This window comes from Crocodylus porosus, unplaced genomic scaffold, assembly GCF_001723895.1.
Source record: "Crocodylus porosus isolate Cpor-Errol unplaced genomic scaffold, CroPor_comp1, whole genome shotgun sequence".
Classification (NCBI taxonomy): domain Eukaryota; kingdom Metazoa; phylum Chordata; order Crocodylia; family Crocodylidae; genus Crocodylus; species Crocodylus porosus.
The window spans coordinates 7,190,172-7,211,451 of NW_017728933.1; positions in this window are offsets into that span (position 1 = coordinate 7,190,172).

Sequence of the window (21,280 nt, forward strand, 5' to 3'; positions counted from 1 at the left end):
AATAAGTATTTTAACATATATGCATGAAATGCTGCTTCCCTGTCTGTTCTTACCCAAATTTTCCCTGGAGATTGGGCACTAATCACTTAGGTTATGTGAAAAAAAAATCCTACCAAATAGCCTAGAAAAGATAATATAAACTGTCACCCCACTAATAAAAAAAATATCGCAGGGTCAGTGCATCATAATCTAGAAATATGGACTTAAAGGTAAAAACAAATAATTAAATCAGCACTGCAAATTCCAATTACTATTGTGGGATACCATATGTTTTACATTTAAAAATGTGTATGTTAGCTAGAAAACAAGTTACTTGCTCTGTAACAGAGAACATAGTGGTTCAGTGACATTCATGTTTATATATATATATATACACATATACACACAGACAAACACACACACACACACATACATACTTAGGAAGTGCAAAATCCCATATTTCCTCCCACAGAGGAGAACCTATTTATGTGCAAATGTTGTCCTAAGACATAAAACCCTACTTACCAAAGAGTAAAATACCAATGCAAGCTTGTAAATCCATCATGTGCCTTTTAACAATGACTGGTACTTAACAGCCAAAGTGAGGAGGAGTGATCTATTCAGTTAATTATTTAGAAACCAGGATACTCCATAAGAAAGATAGACTGAAAATGAGAAAAAGGGAGATGGGATGGAGTTAAAGACTGTGATTTCAAAAGAAATATTAGCCTTTTGCTGATAAAATCCCAGACTCACTACAGCTCTAGAATTATGACCTATTCCAGATTTTGATTTCCTTCACTTGCCTTGAATGGAAGAGAAATAAGTGAGAATATAATGTTGGAAAGGATTCAGGCTTGTATTTCATTAGAAGGTTTTTCCCATTAATCTCTCAAAATTGGCAAATGAGTGACAGCAGTAAGAGTAATAAAAGACAGGAGAACAGTTGCAACCCTTCACCACAGAGTGAAAAAGATATCAGAAATGACAATGTAGTCTTACTCTTGAGTGCACTGGGAATATGAGAGACAGGAGTTAACCTGCTACTTGTTAGTAATGAATTGGTTGGTTGAAAAATAAAATGGAAATAAACAGTAGGAAGACCTGCGGACAGAGTATTCATCATAGCTCCCTGGGCATTTGTAAAAAGACCTGGCTGAGTGTTTCCGAGTTGAAGATTGGACTTTCTGATTTGGAATAAAACCAGAATTTTGATTTTTTTTTTTTTTTTAATTTTCCATGAAACACCAATACCAAGAAACGTTGTTTCAGAGACCCTGACACCTGATGTTTCTGAAAGGAGCTGTGCTCCACAGGACTGCTGCGACAGAGTGAAGCCGACGTGATTCTTGTCAGTCTGGAGTTGGCCACAAGTGGGGAGCCCAGTGGGACTCGGGCTCTCTGTGGAGCCATCTGGTCCAAAAGTCTGGAAGTTGTCTGGCCCCCAATCTCATATAATCCATATGACAGGACTGCCTTGGAGTGACAGACACTTGCGGCCCCCTGCCAGGTGAGCTCACAGGAAATTAGGCAGATTCCTATTGAACTCCTGCTTGTGGTTTGACAAAAATTCATTTAAACTGGCATGTTTCCAGAAAGCATTTCAGTTTCAACCAACATTTTCTAACAAAAGTATGTTTCTTTGGAAAATCTTCGACTATTCCAGCCAAGCAGTTGAAGTTGGGACAGGACTGCGAAGTCAAGAGAACATTTATATCCCCTGAACTGATGACTCCTTTTTCTCATTAAAGTATGGATTTAGGATCCACTATTTAAATCGCAACAAGATAATTGCATCAGGAGCTCAGTGAACAACTGTTCACTAAGATACCCCCGGGGAAGACCAGGACCAAACTCCTGGAAGGCCGCTTCAGGCTTAATACCAGGAAAAACACCTTCACAGCCAGGGTGTCCAGTAAGGCGGTGCAAAGCTTTAGGTGGTGATTTGATTCGAAGGAGATTTGGCCCAATTTGGTGGCCGAATCTCCAAATCTAAATTGAATCAGGGGACCAGTTTAAAGGTCCAAATCAATTCAAAGCTCTCCAAATCTTCAGAAAATATTCAGGGAGCTTTGATGATTCAGGCAATCCCCGGTGGCTGCAGCAGGGAGCTGCACCTGTCTCTGTGCTGGTAAGTACTAGGGGCAGGGGAGGGGACCATGGGGGAACCCCTGCCAACCCCTCCAACCCCCCCTTCCCCATAGCTGCCCGCCCCAGCTTGGTACTTTTAAAAAAAAAAAAAAAAAAGCCCTGGTGCTCCCTGGGTGTTGCCAGGTGGGGGACAATTCCCCACTGCCCCATGCTGCACTGGGGGCTCTGCACGAACCCCCTGACCTGTGCCACTCCCCCAGCCCCCACCACGGGTGTCCTGCCTGGGCCAGAAGCTGAATCTCTGAATTAGATTTGGTTGAATCGAATTGGGACACTGATTCGAATCACTGAATCAAATCACTGTCTCCCGAATCGGCTGAATCTGAATCCGAAGTGCATACTAACCGCTTTGCACAGAGCTAGTGTCCAGACTGTGGAATAAGCTCCCTCCAGATATGGTGTAGTCATCTACCAAGAGGGGACTAGACAGTCACCTTGCTGGGATCATCTAACCTCAGTTGTCTTCCTGCCTAGTGCAGGGGGGCTAGACCCGATGATCTGCGAGGGTCCTTCTAGCTCCTAGCAATCTATGAATAATACCAGAGAAATATTGTCTACCATCAAGAAGTCATTTTCTTTTACTTTTTGGGAACTCAAACCTGGAATCTGGAAGGTAAAATGCATCATCTTTCATGAAATGCATAATAGATAGCAAACTGACAGCGTGTGCTGTGTTATTAAATGTTTTATTTGCCTTGGGGAAAGCATGGTGGTAGAACTGGAGTCTCTGTAGTGCTAGTTGTGGTGACCCTTATATACTTTTCAAACAGTGGGAAATAGGTATTTCAGAAGCATTCTCTATTATGTCCTGTATTGAACCAAGATCACAAATGTGTAGGCGACTTGGTTTCTACTAGTGAAATCTTCCTGAATACATTGCAGAAGAAATGCTGTGGCTATGAAAATGGACATGGTTTCTTGTTGGGGAACTTTTCATTTGTCACCATATAAGGAAAAGTCTTAAATGTACATGCCAAGCTAGGTGAAAGCTGCAGATGCAGGGAACAGTAATGCTCTGTAGTAAAAACCAGTTTTTGAGCTTCTTAACTGTCTGAGACAGTATTAGTGTTTGCATCTAGGCTAATCAGAGGCAGCAGGGACTGAGAAATATAAAAGACCATCAGCTCTGCCAGCCTTGCTGTTCTAGGCGATCCATTTTAAAGAGCCTTGAGTAAGCAGTGGCTTCAGTTGAGGGCAAAACAGGAGGGACAGCCATTAAAATAAAACAGTAAAAAGTGTTCGAAGCACACAAACCCCATAGGAAGGCAAAACCTTCAAGGTGTGGAAGCCAAATTAAACAAAATGAGAATAAGGCCAAAAAAAAAAAAAAAAGTCAAGTAGTTTCTTTTGGTCAGTAAACAAACCTGGAGAGAATAGCTTTCCAGTGAGTTGATGATGTTCTGGCAGTTCATTAATCCCAGTGAAATCTCTCCAAAGTCACTGATGTGTGGATTCATTTTCAAATATCTCATTAGCTGCTCTATGGATTAAACGCTGATGTTCACTAGTGAAAACCCACAGCTACGGCTGATGGATGTGATTGGGCTGTAATGGATTTTAGCTTCTATTCTAATCTGGCAAAAAAAGATTATCTCAAGTAGCTTTCTGTCTCTTGTTCTGAAACATAGAGAAACAAGGTCCTACCTCAAGATCGAAGATGTGTTTGTTAAGCCAGTGGGGGCCTCATCTTCAGCGATTCCTGGCACCCACAATTTCACTATGTCCATAGGTACTATGGGAGCTCGGTGCACCTGAAAAATCAGGCCGTTGTGTTGTCATTGTTTTCAGGTGATTTTAGATCAGCCCCCTGCCCACCAACGTCCTGTGAGGTCCTTTAGAAAAAGTTGTGACATCACCTAAGATAAAATTAATGAATGGAAAATGAGATGAAGAACACACAAATTAGCTTCCCTGTAGTATTCATCCACTGTTAACATGTTTTTAATATGTTAAATGGACAAAGATAAGCCTCAGGGGGATGGTCAGATCTAGGGAGCTTGGGCTGCATGTGCAAACTTGACATGTTTGCTTGCTTGCTTTGGCAGGTATTTGTGTTACACCCGCTGTGTAACCTTGAGAAGATTCCCCTCCTCGCCTTGCCCATCCTGTTATTTTTTATTGCAGGCCATTTGATGCAGGACTGTCTTCCTTTTTCTTAAGAGCGTAGCAGAGTAAAACTGCCTGGCTGTGGGATACAAATTTGGGCTCTGGGGTATAGATTTCATAGAACAGGAACAGCAGTGAAGTTCTCTGCCATGGATAAAATAACATTTTACCTTCTTCTCTTACTAAAAGTTATTGCAAGCTATTACCATTTTCAGTAGCCTTCATGAAGAACAGAGATAAAAGTTTGGGACACCTTTCCACTCTGCTGATGTCAGGGAATAGGAGGTGGACTCCACAAACCCAGGAATAAAAGCCCCTCCTCTGCTCTCCCCTTCTCCCCCCACCCCTGTCAAAACACTCTCTCTCTCTCTCTCTCTCTCTCTCTCTGTAAACTTGCAGCATTGTGCTGTGAAAATGACCTTGCACTACTTAAAATTTCTTGGTCAGCAGCCAGTCACAGAGTCCCTCGTGTTAGCTGCACATAAAAATTAGGAGGTTTTGTTTCTGGAATAACAACAGGATCTCTCCAGCAAACCTTAAAAAACTCTGCATTGTGTTGGTGGAATGAAAATAATGCAAAGTTTCCAAACTGTTGTTCTATTCATTGTATGCTAGTTGGGCCCAGGAGAGCATCTACTATCTCCTTCAGATGATTATGCAAATATGACTAAATATCTGAATACCTATTCCTACTTTTTATCCTCTGTAATCTAATGTCTCCCTTGATGCAATACTGTTTCAAATTATCTTCAGTGAGTAATGACTTGCATTTAGCATTTTATACCAAACTGTCATATAGATCATTTTCTGTAATACTTTACATAAATTAGGAATCCTCCCCCATGGCATGTATGCCGCTACCAGTGGGTTTCTCCAAGATTAAAAGTGCAAACAGCACAATCCTGGCGTATTTTGGGAACAAACAAACAAAATAAAAGGACAAACCTTGTAGCCATGTATTACATGTTGGTTACAGTAAATTACAGTGCTATTAGTTGAGGCCATTGAGGGAGGTGTTTGGCTTTCCCTGAGCATAATTACTTTGCTCAGTGTAAAATGCTAGCTCATAGTCATTACCTTTTTAATGGCTGTTCAGTGGCATATGTATAATAGTTGATGGGTCTCCGTCTGGAAACAAGCAGACGGGTGTCTTCATCACAAAACTACAGACGTTAGCATTACCTTTCTGTTGGCAGACCCAGCAGATAGGTAAAAGACTCGATGAATAGGCCATATTGAAAAAGCTCCCACTTTATTCCCTCAAGTGGCCTCTACAGGTCAAGGAGGAGTTATACTGGCAGAGTACAATTTAGGGTGAGCTTATTTTGCTGCTCTCCCTGTTTGCGGGTCTAACTCCTAAACTTGCAAATAATCTCTCGTAGTAAGAGGAATAGTATTCAGTGTGGGAAAGGCCATTTGGCTGGAGTGATCTAGTTGGGGCTGGTCCTGCTTTGAGCAGGGTGTTGGACTAGATATGACCTTCTGAGGTCCTTTCAACCCTCATTTTCCATGATCAGAATTTTTGTCCCTGTGTGAATAAAGAGAATTTTGCTTTCCAGTACTGCTTTTGGAGTGAATTTTATGGTTCCCTTTCACAGAAGAGGAGCAAGAGTGAAATTATAATTAAATAGGAAAAACGATAAAAGGAAAAATATATTCAGTTTCCAGTCCGAGTGCCTGTAATATGTTTGAAATAGAAAATGTTTTCTTTTTAAGATGCACGTTAGGTTGCGTGTTTTTGAGTACATCATTTACACGTGCTGTAGCAGTGTGGGAGGAGGAAATGCATGAATAGTGAACATCTTGAAAGGTGACCTATTGCATATGTTTATAACTCTCTTAATGAAGCTTTAACACAGAATCAGTCGCCAAACCTGACACCATATTGTAACATGTTTCAGGGGAAGAAAACACAATCTTTTTCAGCATAACCTATTGAATACAAGCGCTGCTTTCCAGAGGTGGATGCAGGATTTGGCAAAGGTGGGTATGGGAGCAGCCACCTCCTCCCAACCTCTCCCTGCCCCACAGTAGTGCAGGCAGGCTGCACTGCAGGTCCCCAAATCCCCACCTTACCTTCTGTACTCAAAGGCCTGACCCTCCCCTCCTAATTTTCTGCTTCTCCACCTACTGCTCTTGCTTTTTCCACTCTCCTGGGGGTGGGGGAAGCTTCAAAGCTGCTCATGCCTGCTCCAGGTAGGATGGGCAGCATCTGGGCAGGAGTGGCAATGGGTGGTGGGTTCCCCCAGCCTGCCCAGGCCCCCAGGAAAGGGAGGTATTGGGAGAGGAGGAGGCATGCCTTTGAGTACCAAGGGTAAGGAGGTCTTCTTACTTGATTTAGGGGCTCTAAGAAAGCCCGCAGGGGCTCCCTTCCTGTGGTCCAGCCCAAAATAGAGACAGTGGGAGGGGGGTGCAATTGCTTGACTGCATCCCCTCTGGATGTGCCCCTGCTACTTTCCTTTCTTTTTTCCGTTTAAGCAGATTTCTTACAGTTCTGCAAAACCCTTCCCTACTTGTATTACGAAAAAAAAAAAGTTGTGTGCTTTGTTGTTTTATTTTTATTTTTTCTCTTGTCTGTTTTTATGTCCAGCCCCCAGCTACAGATCATGAAACCAATTCTTTAACATACCTAGAGGCAGGACATATTACAATAGCAGAAAATTTTCTTGCAAGGAAGTATTATTCAGGTAAAGAATACACTCCCAAGAGAACAAGTAAAACCTCTTTAATCTAGAACTGCTCTGGAAAAAAAACTGCTTAAGTAAACTTCAGGATTGAGTCTGCCCACAGCAGAGGTAATGAAGACCTTTGATTAAGTGGTACTTAGAGAAGCTTGTTGTGGGGCTACAATGTATTTCACCTTGTATGTGTGATGGACAAGATAACTTCATAGGTTTCTTCTGTGTAGTTTCCTCACTTTACAATTCCTTTCTTCATTTTCTGTATTTCAGTAGGTTTCATTTCATTTCACAGCTGATCAAAGCACGTGCATTTGGTTAATTGTGTACTTCACGGTGATGTTGATGATCATGTATTTATTTTCAATCTCGATTGCATTTTGAAGTAAGTACCCTCCCTAACAGTTAGTTACAGGTGTCACATAAATTCATCATAACTGAATACATAAATTATTCATCTGATGATGCATTTAGTAGATAGATATGAAAAATAGAGCCTTAAGAATTAGGACATAATTTCCTGCTTAAGTAGGAAGTGGTGTTTGCAGGATTAGCAAGGAAAAAGTTGGAAGGCTTTTCTTTTGAGGTTGGCAATAACTGACAGAGTAGCTTCTGTACCTGTGGTCAAAAAATATTGGACACTGTTACTGAAAAATGTTGACTGGCTCCATAAGCAAAAATATTTGGTATGTATATCCTGGCCTTATTTTGAAGTTTGCTTTGCACCTCTATTTTCTGAGGAATGAGTCATTACAAATTCATTTTTGATTAAACCTTTTATCTTCTGGCTTGAAGTAAAAAGTATTCAATACAAGTATTCATAAAAGTCACTACCTCGAATATGTAAAATATATTTATTGATAGATTAGCATCTCAGAAAGTGGTCACATGCTAAAATAATCTGTATGTTCATATCTTTAAAGGTTTGTATTTGTAAAATATTTCAGGGTGTACAACATTCAAGCCAATATAGCTATGTCATTGTGTTTTGGTTCACGGTATGCTCTGCTGTTTTTAGGGTAAGCAGAAAATATTTTTATTGCTAGCCTCTGTTAGCATTAGGTTTTTCACTTGTCTTTGTCGGTGACAAAAAAAGTAAAGAATGTGAAAATGCAACACACAATTGGGACTAGCAATTGGCATGTCAGATGAATTTAATTTTTGTTTGCTTTAGTACACGTGAACTCAGGGACGGTATTTTCAGACTAATATGCTCCACAATTTAGCTTTTATCTGAAATTAAAACAAGGCCCACAAACCAAGACTGCCCCCATAACAGAACTCAGATAATTAAAAACATACGCTGAAAAATAAATAACTACACTTGTGTCCTCTGCCTTCTACTGTGCAGACAAGGTTAATAAAATCTGGAGTTCCCTGGATTCGTTGGGAAACAAGGACAAAAGTTTATTTTTGCACCATAACTCTAAAGAGGCCCCTGGGCATTGGCCAAGTTTCAGATGCCTGCCAAGTGCTTGAAGTTCATTAAAAAAAATGCAGGGCATTTAAGTGCAAGTACACCGTTAGTTTGCAAATTTGCTTTTTGCCATTCGTACGTGCTCACCAGAGTAGGTAGGCATGCACCTACTTTGCCTATCCTCAAAACCAGTCCAAACGGTAGGTTCAATCCAGTTCCAAGATATATCCTCAAATACATCATTCATAATGTATCGAGTCTCCAAGGTCTGAAGATGCATAAAGACATATTTTAAATTGCTGTTTAATCTCCTAAGTCTTCTAATACCTATTCTTATGGTAAAAGTGTAACTAACTGTCCGTGCTTCCCTCGAAGAACAAAATATATAGTAGACTGATAATATTTTGAAATGGAGAAAATAAGCAAAATTTTAGAATGTGATGCATTCAGAAAAAATCTTTTATTACCTATAAAACATGAAAAGTCCTAGTTCTCTGTGTCTTCCACTATATTATTCCCATTGATGATAAATATTTGGAGTGGAGCAGATATTTTGTCTGAAGACACTTTTAATGACAAAAGATCAATGCTTTTCATCCCTTAGAAATTGTAAAGGCTTTGGTGATTTTATATGAGCCTGGATAAACTGCTGAGTGATGGTAAGCCTTCAAGGTACAAAGTAGAAAGGGTTTTTTTTATATATGAGAAAATGGTAATTTTCTTCAGATATAAACAAAGCAACATTTAAATAAGTTCATAGTAAGTGTTACACATCTAAGGGCTGCAGTTGATACTATGGAGTGCTGATTTGCTTCTTTCCTGCCTTCTTTCAGAAGTAATATCAGTATAATCAAGCCAATGCTAAACAGAAAAGAATTTTATATATACAACAGATAGTTTCCCAGAAGGAAATTTGCCAGTCTTGATTCTTGAATTTAGCTTTTTTTTTTTTTTTTAAGGATCATAGTATATGTTCATTTACAAAATATGATATGTGTACCTTTTAATGAATACTTCAGAAATGCAAGGAAGTGTATGCGAAGCAGATACCATATCCTTACCCTGGAGAGCTTGGCAATACATCAGCCTGACTATAATCTACACCAGTGGTCTCCAAAGTGGGGTGTGTGCAAGACGATCTATTGGGGTGCGGGAAGAAAATACTAGAACTTCTATTTCTATTTCTATAAATTTACATATATTGGGGGTGTGTGCTCAAAGATTTTTTACTGATAGGTGTGCATGATCAAAAAAGTTTGGAGACCATCAGTCTACACACACACAAAAAATGCTAATGCTGTGCTATAGCCCACTGAGAGGATACAACCTTTGTGGACATTGAAATCTGAATAGCAGTCAAAGTGATAGAAACAATGACCTAGGTATCAGGACTGTGCAAAGCTTTGGTCCCTGATTCAATTTGGTGGATATTTGGCCCAATTTGTTGGCCAAATCTCTGAATCCATATTGAATCAGGAGACCTTTTAATCTCTCCAAATTGAATCGGAGCCCTCCAAATCGATTTGGAGAGATTCGGAAAGATTTGGCGATTTGGACATAGACACATCTTTAAATGTTTTTTCTACATACCTCAAGGTAGCAGGCGGCTCGAGAATGCTGAGATGCTGGGGCGCATGGAGCATTCCACAGAAGCGCGGGGGGCTCCCCAATGCATTCAACAGCAGGCCTGAAAGTGGACCCGAAGCACTTCCGGGTCTGCCAGGGAGCTCCGCATCCCGCCCCCCCAGCTTGGCAGCTGGTGCCTCCTTGATCTGCGGGGGCACCCAGGATCCCCCTGTGGCTGATCACCAAGCCAAGGGGGCACAGGAGCCCCCCAGCATATTCCCCACTTCCGAGTTCACTGCCAAGCATGCAGGGGGGCCTCCGTGCTCCTGTGGGATGTTCCATCTGTCCCACCATCGCAGCATTCACGAGCCACATCTGGTACCTCAAGGCATGTCAAAAAAACATTTAAAGCTGTGTCTATAGCCAAATCGCTGATTCTCTGAGTCAGCATCGAATCTTCAGATTTGGATTTGGCCGAATTGAGTCGGGCAGGGACGGTGATCTGAATCAGTGAATTGTATCACTGTCCCCAATTTGGGCCAAATCCAAATTGAATACGGCCCATTTCGCACACCTCTACTAGGTATACAGTAGTAAGAAGAATATCATCACAAAGAATAGGATGTACCCATTTAAACATCTTCCTAGGTAGGTTTTAGTGGATTCCTGAAAGCAAACAGCCTTGTCTGGCAAATACTAGATAGGAAAGCTATAAACCATATAGGGGTGGTATGAGATGGCACAAACTTTGAAGTTGGAGGGAACTAGTTAATGCATTGATAGTGAGGAAATTGAGTTGTGAAAGAGATAAGGAGAGATGTTGCCTAGAACTAACTTTTGTATGTGTAAATTTGGAGCGAGTGAATTTATTTTCAGAAAGGAAAGCCGTATCAAACACTGAAAAACTCTAATATTTTAGAACAATCATAAGCCATTTGGAAACTATTTAAATTTCTACATGCAAGCTTAAATGGTTGAATTCAAATGCTTGGATTAAAACTTTAATAGAAAATATCTGTATAGTAGTGTTGTGAAAAGGGAAGCTATATTTAAGTGCATTGATTAAGACCAATACAACATTGTGTTGTATAAGGTATAAGGGGCAGTGTTTAAAAATCGCATTGGGTTTGAATGAGTGATCTTACTTAATAGCTAAGAATCATTCCAGGAGGAATCTTCTCAACAGTGAGACTTGCCTTTAAATTTGCCTTTGTGAAAAAGAAATGTGGCTGGTCTGTGGTAGATTCCACAGAACAAAATAGGGCCTGAACTCATTCCATAAACTTTACATTTTCATAAGCTATATGCATTATATAAAAATATGTTTTTGTTTGGCCTTTTCTGTTGTTGATTGGGTCAGTTAGTAGCCATGTAAAGAGCTATCTTACCTTCCACTTGAAATCTCTGATGTTTGTATATTATCAGCTGGTAGGACAAGAGATGCTTCTGGTGAATGTTGCAATGAAAACCTTTTGAACTATTCCACTGTTGGATTGCAAGGCCAGTATTTCCTTGGTGGTACATTGTTATACTTTTTAAAAGAAGAAAACAAATGTAGAGTCCTGTTTTACTTAAGTGAGGAGAGGGAGGATTGTGCCACAGATAATGTTTTTTGTTGTTTAAATCAGGTTTTTTAGAGTGGCTTAGGTCACTCTTTTTAGGGTTGGCTATTATTTTTAAGTAGAACTGATGTGGTGAAGAGCTTTTGCCTGCACAATTGATTTTAGTTTCTCCAGAAAATCTATTTGAAAATAGTGTACAGAAAAGCAATAGCAGATGGAATGACTCCAACAGTGCACAGTGTTGCACTTTCTTAGCTTGAAGAAAGGGTTCAAAATGGAGCATTAAAAATATATATGTTGAAGTCTCCCCTTGCTAAAAATTCTTTTTGCTTTATCATGCTATTATCTTTTTCTGTATTTATATCTTGTTGTATCTACCCATGTCAAGGATGCTGTAAGATTTGAACAGTGGGAGGGGGGAAAAAACAGCTGTTCTTTCAAAGAAAAACCTCAGGGACATACAGAAATATTTTATATTTCAACTTGTCCATAGCACAAACTATGAAAAGAAACCAAGATTTTTCTCAGCAAGGAAATATGTAGTGCAAAATAGAGCACTACGTCCCAGAATTTTAAAGGTATTTGGGAGCCCAAATATTTTGTATCTAAAGACCTTTAAGAATTTGGGCTTGTTTGTTTAAGGGTATAATCTCTAAGCATACAGACCAAGTATGGAGCTTGTGGTGGTGCAGATAAATTAGCAACATAGGAAGCATAGCATGAAGAAATTAAACTGATGAAAGCTTCATTTCTTTAGTTACAACCCACCCCACAAACCATTTTCCATAAGCTCTGTTTCATGTTTCAGCACTGGAGGTCAGTCATTTTATGGGCAAGGACATGTTCCTGCAAGGTGTGATCCAATGCTTAAGCAAATTTCAAATGCAAATATTCCCACGTGTTAAAGTTGAGCATGTACTTGACATGATCTGCTTGCGTACAGTCCCGGTATATGTGCAGATGCTACATTTCAGGGTTAAGCTGATTGCAGTGCCTACTCATGCAAGTGTCCAGAGGGTTTTGTGGCAAACATCGATCATTCTGGATCATGGTGTATGCATGATTGCCACTCAGACCTTCAAATCATATGCCTGGGCAGGAATTTTTGGAGGAGTGGAGGCTGCCCAGACCTTCCATCCTCCCTTTAGGCCATTGACACAGAATTCAAAGACCAGACTGAGTCCAGGTGTTTGGTATCTTCATGGCTGTAGTTGTATGTGTCTGGGAACTGAACCAAGGTCTCCTGTGTTGTAGACAAGAATGCTACCACTGAACCACAGGGGACTCCCCAGAGGGTTTAATTCAACCCCCCCCCAAGAAATGGTTCACCCAATCTAAGTTAGTGTACCATAGGTAGTACGTTTAGTACGGTAGAACTTAGATTAGGAAAGGGCTAATTGGATCTAGAAACGGGTTAACCTGATCTAGTGAATGCCTGCATAGACTCAAAGCACAGCCATTTGCCTCAGCCCAGGGGCTGTGCTATTACTTTTCCCCCAGCCCTACCTTGCTGTTTTTAGCACCCTGAACACCTCACCATGGACCTGCTAGCCCCCCTGGACTCATCAAACCTACTTGGTCTTGCTAGCCCATCCCCTCACTCTGAGTTACCTCTGGCTGCCTGCACTGCTTCCAGCAGCAGTGAACAGTGGCAAGTGCTCCTGGTCTAGATTTAGGAGGCTTAAAGTAAGCCACTTAAACCTAGATTGGGTGCAGCAAATGCTTGTTTGCACCCACAGTAATCAGTACTTTGTAGGACTGACCCCAGAATTCTGAAGTCCCTAAGAGTTATCCTGTCATATCTCTGATCGACTTCACAATTAATGTTTTGACCTACATGGTGCTACATGGTGTTGTTAAGACAGACAAGGTTCTTTGGGTAAATGTAATATCTTTTATTCGACCAACTAACTAATTGGTAATAATGTTCTTTGCAAGCTTTTGGGTACAAACACCCTTCTTCAGGCATAGGGAGAGTCTGCTGGTGTTATGTGTTCTCCACAGTAGAACAGAAGCCAAAATGCAAGTGCATGGCAGTGAGGATTAGAGGGGATGGGAAACAATAGGCGTGAGACAGGTAGGGGGGCAGAGAAGGGAGGGTGCAATTTGTGGGGATTTTCATTTTGTATTGCAGCAATTCTTCATGTGGTATCTGGGTAGGTCTTTCAAAAGTGCAATCTATTTCTTGGAAGGAGTGTCCTTGTTGTGTGAAAGCCCTTTGGAGATTTGTGAGGTGGTGATCCATGGCTTTTGTCCTCAGTGAAAATTCAGTGGTCTAGGCTGTATACTGCAGCTTTCTCAGTGTGTTTAGGGTGATTGCTGGTTCTGTGTAGGTATGTATGTTGGTACATGGGTTTCTTGTATATGGTGGTTTGTATTTTACCATTCTGGATATTGATCAAAGTGTCTAAAAAAGGAAATGTTGGTGCTGGAGTATTGAAGAGAGAGTCTGGCGGAGGGGTGATGGTTATTGAGTTTGAGATGGAAATCAATCAGAGACTGCAGGTTTTCAGTCCAATGGATGAAGATGTCATTTATATATCTTAGGTACAGCAGGGATTTGATGGCATAGTTCTTGAGGAATTCTTCTTCCACGTGGGCTATAAAAGGTTGGCATTTTGTGTATAAGTATATAACTGAGGAAATATCAGGTTTCATTGAATCCATCGTAAAACGTCTTGTCACCCGACTGAGTTTTGTCTAAGACGACACAAACTTTCTACAAAAACTTAAAAATAGACCACCTTCTCAGCAATACCTTCCTCGCCACCAGGGATGTTACCAGCATCCCCTCCCATCCAACATCCCATCCCAGGACAGCATCCAAGCCTCCCTTACATACCTACAAGAGCAAGATTACAACTTAGAGTACAGACTTGAAGATATTCCTGAACTTATACACTGCATCCTCACACGCAAAATATATATTGTAGTTCCCAAGAATCCCCATCATGTACCAGCTATATAGAGAACAATAATTTTTCTAGCCACTTGAGAAAATTAATGCCTACCTTTGGGGTCTGGTTTTATTCTGAGCACCCATTGACTTGAAATGGAGCTAGGGTGCTCAGCAGCTGTGATAATTCAATAACAGAGGCTAACAAAATAGAGCTATAAGCTTGATAAATATCCTTAAGAAACTGTTTTTGCGCATGGACCTAGCAAAGGTGTCAGGGAGTGTCAGAGAACAAGAGAAGCAAGTTCTTCCAAGGTCCCCTGTTGCCCTGTTGTCAGAGTATACTTTCTCTTATATAATATATTGCTTTTTATCTCCCATCTATTATTCCTGGCCCATTGCCTCTGCTTAGCATCCACATCGGTATGTTCAAAAACAATCTCAGGATATTATTGTGGCAGCCTCTGAACCCTCATGTTTGCTTACAAATCTCACTGCCCCAAGGGAAGCAGTAGCTTTTGGAGGCTATACCTATTCCTGGCAGCAGTTTTACAGATCTTCAGAGTATTTCATTCCAGTCTCATCATGGGGTGCCAGAAGTATTTATGATGCCTAAAAATGCCTTTACATGTCTCGTTTTGTACTAATGAATATTAATAGAGGCAGCCAGTCTCTTTCTTCTTTTGCACTGCCTCTTTTTCTGTATCCCCCACTCTTTAATGGCTCCCAACTGTTGTTCTGGGAACAGGATGGGTTTATTGCCCATCATAGCATTGCCAGGAGGTGATTTTTCATAGCTAGAGTATTGCTTCCATAAAATGTGACTTTTAAGAAACAAGCTGGGGCAGGCCTGTCTGACTTGTCCTAGGAATGTCCATGTTCAGCCTTTTCTATTTAAATAGCTATACAGGGAGTGATAAAAGGTATTACTTTTCTAAAAATACTGTTAAAAGTACTGAATGTGTGATTGCTGATGGGGGAAGGGGCAGGGAGTTGAGTGAACAATAAATGGGTAGGTCACAACATGGCAAAGTGGAAGGCAAAGGAAGGAGGGTCTATGGAACAGCAGGAGAGGAGGGATGGTTCTAGGGAGCATCAGGAGAGGAGGTTTGGAGGGAGGGGAGGAATCTCTTGACTTATTTGGGGGAAAAATTAAATTCTCAGCTGAACTGTGGCGTGCAGATGCTGAGCTGATACTGGTGAATCAAGGGTATGCATGGCATTTCCCCAGAGGTCTCTTTTGCTGCAAAACAGGAAGTAACGCATACCATGCCAGTGCAAGAAATGCTTAAAAGCTTCATCAAAGAGTTAATGGCAGCTTTTGTTCCCTTTTATTTGGCCTAAATTGACATCAAGAGTTAATATTAAAACAGTGCCCACAAGCCTTCTCTGATGTGATGTTATCCTTGTGTTAGATTCTGTACAAATAGCTAGTAAAAAATTCCTTGCCACAAATAGGTTGTATTATCTCCATTTTTAACTTGGGCACAGAAAGCGGAAATGTCTTGCCCCAAGTCACAGGGGAAGTCTGCAACAGAGTTTAAAAATGAACCTGAATCTTTTGGACTCCCTACAATATTATTCTGCTCACAATTATTGAAAAAAAATCAGCAATAATGTATTGAAACTTTTTTGTTTTCTGTGACCCAAATGCTTTCTGGAGTTATCAAGTCTACTATTTTTCTAACTTGGGGGAAGAAAAAGAAATCCTAGGTCCATGCAGATCAGTTTACACCAAAGGCTCAGACAGAAGTGACAAATTTCATCCAATCTTGCCCCTGAAAGTATTGATGGCCATGACCAAACCCCAAGTGCATGGCTGCAGAGTGTTTTAAAAAGGCCTGATCCCATGACAGTTTGAACACTCATCACATGAGGTTCAGATGAAGATGCTCCAAAAACAGAGCGCCTTCATTAACATCTGTCAGCGAGCGCTGGGAGCAGGGCTGAGCTGATGCAGTTCAGCCTTGCTCTCTATGCTGTCCTCAGAATGGGAGGAAGGGAGTAGGGGGAGTTTGGTTTGGAGTTTTTTCCAATCCACCTGCCCTTCCCTCCAGCACCGGTTGAAAAAGCCTGAGATTGAACTCCTTCCGCTTTGTTCCCCCCTCTCAATCTGAAGATGGAGCCAGGGCTAGGAGGAGAGAGTAGCAGGGCAGCTTCAAAGTCGCAACTTCTCCAAGTGGCAGCTGAATCCTGCAACCCCTGGGATCCAGCAGCGAATTTCTGTTGGGTCCAGGGCAATCACTGTAACTCATTGCTTCCTGCAAAGAGCTATGAGGTGCAGTGGAGAGCTGTACTTCTGCTTGTGCCTCAAATAGCTGATGGGAGTGCGGGAGCCAAAGGGAAGTATGCTTGCCATATTGCTCATTATTGGATTGGGGGAAGTCACGCATGAGAATTAAGAAGTTTAGCATATTTGTTAAGACAGCAATTGAGATGGAGTAATTGTAGCAAGAAATAATGGCAGAAGAACCCTTCTATCGCCTTTCTGCCGTCTCCAGCCTGGGCTCAAAATATAACATTGTGTGTCTAGACAGAGAGCAAAAAACCCATTTGTGGTAAATTTCAAGTTTTAGAAGCTTGTTGTCATTCTGAATTGGAAGAAAATCGAGATTTGAAACTTATCTTGGTGAAAATGAGAGCCGTTGCTGCCTGGGGAGAGGCAACCCTTTTGGCAAACATGCCACAAATTATCCACCCATCATGCCTAAGTGTCACTCTGATCTCCTTCTCTTGCCGAAACTTTTGCTGTACTTCTCTGCTCCCTTCCTGATTGCCTGCTCTGCTTTCTGTCCTGTCTGCTGCTGTGCTGCCTGTTTCCTTCCCTGATCCACCGCATGCCCCACACAGAGCCTGCCTGTGCTACTCATGGCATGTGTGCTGCAGGTTTGCCACCCCTGGTTTAGCCAGTAGCCTAATGATCAGTTTACTGAGATGAGAGAGACAGACTACTGGTCCAGAGTTGCCAGTAACCCAGCGGTGAGTGCACTCTGCTGGGATGTGGGAAGCTTCAGTTCTAATTTCTGCTCTGATTAATTTGGAGTAGACTCTCTTCCTTCCCTCCCCCCTGCTTATTTCTAGGCCAGTGAATATCTCTCGATATCAAGTGGAACAGCTTTGGCTGGAGAGTTACTGCTTTTATAGTTTAGGCTTCAACAAATCAGCATTTTCTGAGCATAAAAAAATTGTCTAAAATTCTCAACCAGCCCTACTCATTAGTAATGACTGTCTAATAACTGCATTCCTTAAGATCCAATGTTCATCTACAGCAAGAAAAGGAAGGAGCTGGTGTGCAATCATTTCTTCATCATTATGAGCTGTGCCAATTAAACTGCTCATGGCATTTCTTATCTAAAAAAATCTATATCTCTGTGGTCTGCTAATTAATAAGCAGTGACTGAACTAAATCTCTATGCCTTTTTAATGAGAAAGGAGCTTACTGGATTACTTTCTATTGCTCAAGTGGGCCAAGATTTTCAAAAGTGACTTGTGATCTGTGGCCCTAGGAAGGAGCTTCATTTTCAGAAAATGGGGAGCACCCAGGCTGGCTGGAGCAAGAATGATCTAGCTCAGTGATTCCCAAAGGATGTGTTGTGAAAGAGATACAAGTGTACTGCAAGATGCCCCGTGTGAGGAGGAAAATGCTCCTCTACCCTATCTGGCACCCTGCACCTGTCCTGGCTACTCCCGTGGTGCTTGCAGCTGTTCCTCTGGGGACTGCCACTGTTGCAACTACCTCCCCACCCCCGGGCAGCCCCTATGCCAACTCTCCCCCATACTTCCAGCAGGCGTTCTCTGCTGTGAGCTGGCCGGCAGGTGGATGCACAGACAGAGCCGTGCTTTGTAGCCTGGAACATCCCTTCCACTCTTCCCATGCTCTTGGGGCTGGCAGGAGGAACCATGGGGGTAGTTGCTGGCATAGGAGGACCTGCAGGAGCAGCCTCAGCAGCAGGGACTGCCCTTGCCTCCTAAGGTACAGACCAGGAGTTGGGGAGGAGAGGGCAGATGGTGGAAAGGGTAGAGCACAGCAGGGCGATGCCCTGCTCCTGCTGCCCTTAAGTGGTACCAGCTAAATCAATCAACTCTTCTAGCCTCAGGCCTCCACTCCATATTTTTTTCTAAATTTAGAACTCTCTCAGTGATTTTCAGCTTGGGTGCTGAGAAATTCAGAGAAGTGTTGGAGTTATTTTTTTAACAGTACCTTTCAACACTGGTAGATTTTCCTCTGACAAGGGAACGGAATATGTCATATGTTTTGGAAATACACCCCCCCACACACACACAATTTTAAGATGCAAGAGTAAGGTGTGCCTCTAGTTTTAATCCCATGAGTGACTGGTGCCTCCTAAACCTGGGTGGCACCCACAGAAGCCGCCGACCCTGTCAGGCCAGGCACCAGCCCTACCAACAGCATCAGTGTTGGCTGTCGGTGGGGGGAGGGGGGGCATGTGCACCCCCGACAAGACACCTGTGTTTAATCCAGAAAAAACTCTGCCCCAGATGTCAAAAGTTTGGTTTAGCTGTTAGGGATTGGAGAGACTGGAATCAGTGCCTTGCTTCATTGCAAGCTACCTGTGTGAACTTGTGCAGATCACTTGGGCTGCCTATACACATGCTAGTTTGCGTTACAATTAAAACACATTAGAGCAGACTCGATTAATTGACAACACTCCAGCATTGCCTCATCGTCACGTGTACAAGCCCCCACAGGTTTAAAAATGGCCGCAGGGGCTCTTTATCAATACCTTGTCAAGTGAGGTTTAGATAAAGTGCCCCCTGGTCATTTTTTAGCTCACGGGGAGCTTAATACATGTGAAGGTGAGGTGTTTTAATTAGAGCAGTCCTCCAGGAACTGCTGTAAGGAAAGAGCCACCCTCTACCTCCAAACACCTACACAAGCAGCCTTAGGGTTAGATGTACAGTGGACTTAAGTGTTGCGGTGTTCAGTTGTCGAACAGTAATCTTTTTTTGGTCCCTCATCCCAGAATGGTATTCTTAGTCCTGGGATAGGCACCTTGGAATGGGGTTCACGATAGCCATCCCTCAATGCTGACTTTCCAAACTGGAGTCCTACTACTAAAGGGTTATGGCTGTTAATTTTGATCCCGTTTAGACTCTTTTGGAATTGATTTTTCTTGCTTTAAGCTGGTCATAAACCTCTTACTTGCTGTTAGAAATTTGGGTTAGAGACCAGAAAGACCTCATTAGAGGTTGCTGCAGCAATTTATTTTGCTTTCTCTGCTTCCCCACGGATGTTTTTATGTCTTTTCCCAATGGTGCTTGCCAATGTGCATGTTTCATATAGTGCATTGCTAAGCATAACAGGAGAGCATGCGAAAAAAGAAAACTCAGCTTGATAGGTCCATAATCCCAGCTAATTTGCATGTGGATGAATATGGAACACACACACATGTGCACACTCGTGTACACACACACATGTGCGCACAGAAAAGTAGAGTGTGTGTAAAGATATTTTCCTGTCCTTTTAGTCATGGAATTTGAAAAGAGAGTTCTGCAATGTCTTTGTAGACTTCATGGATAACAAATTCTTGGGATTTTGTTTTTGGCCAGGTTTACACTGGAAGTGCATTATTGATACTGATATAAACTGTACTTTTGCCAGCAGGGAACCTTTCAACCCTATTCCGCAAGCTTAGACAAACGTAACAGTGAAAACATCACTTTGTCATTATAAACTGTGTCCGTGCTTGGAGTACTTTTGAACTTTTACGTTGATCGGGGATCTCACGTTTTCACACCCTTGACCAACACAGTGGTATCAGTAGAAATTAGTAGCATAGACCACAGACATGGTCTTACGGTGTTGAACTCTTGGACTAATAATTTGTCTTATTTGGAAAATAAAAGCAGTTAATGAGAGGACTAAAATAATTCCATCGGCATGTGAAAAGATGGAGTAGAGACTTCAGAGGTCACCTTCGGTACAAACATTAATCATAAGGTTGTAGATGCACAGAGATATAAAGAGAAGCGTGCAATATCCATTTTATGTCAAAACTTCATTTTATAGAGAAGTTCTTATGTTAACCTGTTCCAGGTTTACCAGCACGTCTATAGAAAACAACTGGAAAAACACAGGAGTGTGAATACTCTGGGTTTTTTTCTCTGTAGAGCACTAAACAGCTCTGGCACTACAAACAGTTCATTTAAAAATCATATTTTAGTAAGGATCTGAGTTTGGGTTTTATTTTCTGGCTTTGTCACAGATTTCTGGTGTGATGTTGGACATGTCATTTAAGTGTTATTTGCCCTAGCTCCTTATTTGTAAAAGAGCGATTAGATTATACTTGATCTTAGCTAAAAGGATAAGAAGCAATTTTTCCCCCTTTTTCCCTATCGTTTTTTCTACATTTTTTCTCCTTATCTGTCTTGTCAATTTAGATGCAAGGTATTTGGGCCACAAAAGATCATCTTGCTATGCCTATGCCTTGCAAAGTGAATCCCCATTCTCTGCTGAAATCTCTAAACACTACCATAATGTAAATAATAGTAAAGATATTGTATTTGTATTCAGAATATATTTTTATTTCACCATGGCAACACTTTCCTATGGTAAGAAATTGAAATGGCATTTAGTTACTCCACGTCCAGCAGCCACTTGAGATCCATGGAAATTCCTAAGGAATATAAATTATCTGACAAGTCCCCCAAGTTAAGGGTAGAATGATGTGCAATTCTTTCTTTTTTTTCTTTTCCCCAGATGTGTCAACTAGTATGGCTATAATTAGAGATGTAGTAGTAGTTTTTGTGCTTTAGCAATAAATCTGAAAATCGGAGATGTCACAAACTCAAATGTTTTTGCATTTCTCAGTCTGGTAACTTTAGAAGTAAAATGAACCCAAACTAGCTGAACTGAACTAAAATCTTAGGTGGAAATAGTTTTTAAACACTATCTTCTGTTAAA